Source organism: Cornus florida, unplaced genomic scaffold (genome assembly GCF_030987335.1).
Source record: "Cornus florida cultivar Cherokee Brave unplaced genomic scaffold, ASM3098733v1 CherokeeBrave_3.0.0_Hap2_Chr03, whole genome shotgun sequence".
Classification (NCBI taxonomy): Eukaryota; Viridiplantae; Streptophyta; class Magnoliopsida; order Cornales; family Cornaceae; genus Cornus; species Cornus florida.
This window is the reverse complement of record NW_026775573.1, coordinates 67,105,968-67,109,610: the sequence shown is the minus strand read 5'-3', so window position 1 is coordinate 67,109,610 and position 3,643 is coordinate 67,105,968. Positions and strand designations below refer to the sequence as shown.

The following is a 3,643-nucleotide window of genomic DNA, read 5'->3' as shown; positions in this document are numbered from 1 at the left end:
TGCTTAAAACTTTCAGATATTGCAATAATCATCATTAAAACATCATGGATCTAACGTAGAAAACATGTATGAAGCAAATCAAAGCTTGAAATACAAGATGAGATTCAGATCTTACCCAAATCGAAGGATGAGATGAGATGAAGATCCAAGAGGAGAAAGAGAGATTCGGGATGAGATGAAGCTCACCGGAGGTCTCGCCGGAGATAGGGAAGGTGGGTGCAGCGGTGATGAGAGATAGGGCTTGGACGAAGGTTAGATCGATCTTTGGAATCGATTTACAAACCCTCGGTTCATTTTTTTAAAAAAAAAACATCCCTTTGCCAGTTCGATCGATCAAACTGAATCCTCAGATCGATCGAACTGACATCGATCTCTCCTCAAAGTATTTTTGAAAAATTTAAGATTTTTGAAAAAAAAAATGGAAAAGAATTAAAAAATTGAAAAATTAAAAATATATATATATATATATATATTTGGATTATAAAATAATAAATAAATAAAACGACAATAAAAAATATTTTTTTGGAATTTTTGAAATTAAGAAATTAAAACAAAGTCAAAACAAAGTCAAAGATAGTGAGATGAAGAACAGAGATCGATCTGACAGAGAGCTGAAATATGCAGGTTTTTGGGTTCAGAAATTTTTCTAAGTTTTGGAACTCAAGATCGATCGAACTTGAAGTTTGGATCGATCTAAGGATTTATGATCGATCTGAGAACAAATTCGATCGATGGGACAGAGAGGTAATTTGGATGCAGGTTGAATGCAGGTCGAAGTTCGATCGATCGAATCCTCCTTGGAGATCGATCGAACTTACGCAAAATGCTTAATTTCAACATAAAAGTGCATGCTGTCCTAATCACAGTTCCTAGCAATGCATATGAACCAAAAATAAGTATCTAGACTTCGCAAGAATTGAAATTAAAGATAGAAATGAGGGAGGAATAGGGTTTTGACACCCTACGAAATGTCGTGCTAGTCTTTAATGTCTCTAGCAAGACGTTGGGCTCTTGTAGCCCAGATCAAACATCTTGTAGTGCAACCCCTCCTCAATGGGGTGATAAGTGCTTTGAACTCCACCCAACAAATGTTTCTTTAAGGAACTTGTTGAATTAAGCTCAAAAGATGTTTTTAGTCTTTGGTCAAAATAATCTTTGGGCTTCCACGCCCTTTCAAAACAAGATTTTGAAACAACTTTCTTTGGTTTCAAGGTTGAAAATGGACATTTTAAAACTTTGGTCTCACATAAAAACTCAATTCCTTCACTTTTAAGGTCTTGACATTTCTCTACAACATTAATCTCTTCATGCTTGTCAAATGAATTGGAGGTTGGATTGAAAATATTCAACTTTACCTTCATGTGGCCAAATGAGATCTTCATTATTCCCATCCTACAATTAATGTTGGCATTTGCGGTTGCCAAGAAAGGACGGCCAAGGATAACGGGAATTTGGCTCTTAGGATTTGGGACCGGTTCCGTGTCAATGACAATGAAATCAATGGGAAAGAAGAATTTATCAATTTTAATCAATACGTCCTCGATGATACCCCTAGGCTTTTTGATTGATCGGTCAGTAAGTTGTAAAACCACCAACGTTAGTTTTAAGTGTCCTAAGCCTAATTTGACATAAACCGAGTATGAAAGAAGATTAACACTTGCTCCTAGGTCAAGAAGAGCCCGATTAATGATATGATCACCAATGATGCATGAAGTGGTAGGTGAATCGGGGTCCTTAAACTTTGGAAGAGTGTTATGCTGCAAAATTAAGCTTACTTGCTCGATTAAGACCACTTTTCTAGGTGCTTGGCTTTTGTTCTTCCTCTTTTGGGTGCACAAGTCTTTCAAGAATTTGGCATAAGCCGGAATTTGCTTGATTGCATCCAAAAGTGGAAGATTGACTTTCATTTACCTAAACACGTCCATGATTTCATTTACTTTGGCCTTTTGCTTATCATTTGAAATGGATCCTTTTAAGGAATCCGGAAATGGAGCTTTAGGTTCAAAAACCTTTTCAGAAATTTTCTTTGAAGTCTCTTCAACACAAGAAGTTTTTAAATCATTTTACAAATCTTTCTTTTCAAAATCACTTTTCAAATCACTTTTCATAACTTTCTCATTTATATGGTCATGCACATGTAGTGAAGGAGGAATATGATATGAAACGGGATGGGTGTCAACTTGTGGTTGAACTGGTTCACTCTCTTCATTGGACATACCCACTTGGTTGTCCACAACCTTTCCACTTCCCAAGGTAGTCACCGCATTGACATGCTCTATTGTGTGACCTTCCGATGAGGAATGAGTCTCCACAACACATTGTTGCTTTTATGGGGCATTCAAAGGCATTTTTCCCTTCTCTCTCGCATTTAAAGTACTAGCTATTTGCCCTACTTGGGTTTCTAGCTTAGCAATGGATTGAGAGTGAGAATGAAGTAATTGTGTGTTTGCCTTTAAAGTGCCCAAAGCGGTCAAAACTTTCTCTTCGAAAGCAGGATTTCTAATATTTCCTTGGGAATATGATAGTTGATTAGGAAAATGAGATTTAGAGAATTGGTTTCCTTGTGATTGGTATGATGATCTAAAACCTTGGGAACCTTGGCCTTGTAGTGGAGGTGGAATGTATTTCCCTTGAAAACCATCGTGGAAGGGTTTGAGCCCTCCCTTTGGCTTTTCCAAGAGAAATTCAGGTAATTCCTCCAACTAGGATTGTAATGATTGCCATAAGGATTATTCCCTTGATTAGTAAAAAAAACATTTGCTTGTTCATGATGCTCACTTTGCACATGTCCATGGGGACAATTGGAAGTAGAATGTAAAACACTTGAACAAGTCATACATGTCTCATTAGATGCATGATGGGAATTGTTATGGAAGGAAGATACTTGATTCGCCGAGTTTTGGTTGATCAAAAATTGATCAAACCTTTGAGATAATGATTTCATTTCGGCAGGCAATTTCATTAGAGTGGTCGACTTGATGTAAGCCAACACTCTTCCTACCACTAGAATTTCTACCATTCTTCGAGGATAAGGTACGATGAAAAGAATTTTCACTTATGCTCTCATAAAGACGCCACACGTCATCCTCATGCCTATCAATGTAAGAGCCACCCATGGAAGCATCAACCATGCCCTTGTAATTATCCGATAAGCTCTCAAAGAAATATTAAACTAACTGCCATTTGGGCATGTCATGACGTGGACACTTCCTAAGCAATTCATTAAAGCGTTCCCATGCCTCATGAAATGTTTCTCCATCCCCATGTGAAAATTCCCTAATTGAAGTTCTCATGGCATTGGTCTTAGAAACCGGATAGTACTTCTTCAAGAACTCTTGTTGCATTTCCGCCCAAGAAGTTATTGAAAAAGGCCTAAGATTGTTAAACCAATATTTTGCCTTGTCTTTAAGGGTGAATGAAAAAGGTTTAAGCCTTAAGACCTTTTTCGGCATATCCGTGTATTTTACGGTGGAACATACTTCAAGAAACTCATCTAAATGCTTGTAAGGTTCTTCATTTGGAAGTCCATGATAATTAGGAAGAATTTGAATGGTTTGCGGCTTGATTTCATAGTGGTGTGCTCTAAATGGTGGTAATTGAATGCATGTGGGTGCATTATATTCATTGGGCACATAGTGATCTC

General features: G+C 37.3%; 1 pseudogene; it reads left to right on the top strand.

Annotated features, from left to right (window-relative positions):
• The first annotated feature begins 3,189 nt into the window (after positions 1 to 3,189).
• LOC132301914 (small nucleolar RNA R71) lies at positions 3,190 to 3,288 on the top strand (annotated as a pseudogene).
• The last annotated feature ends 355 nt before the right edge of the window (positions 3,289 to 3,643 follow it).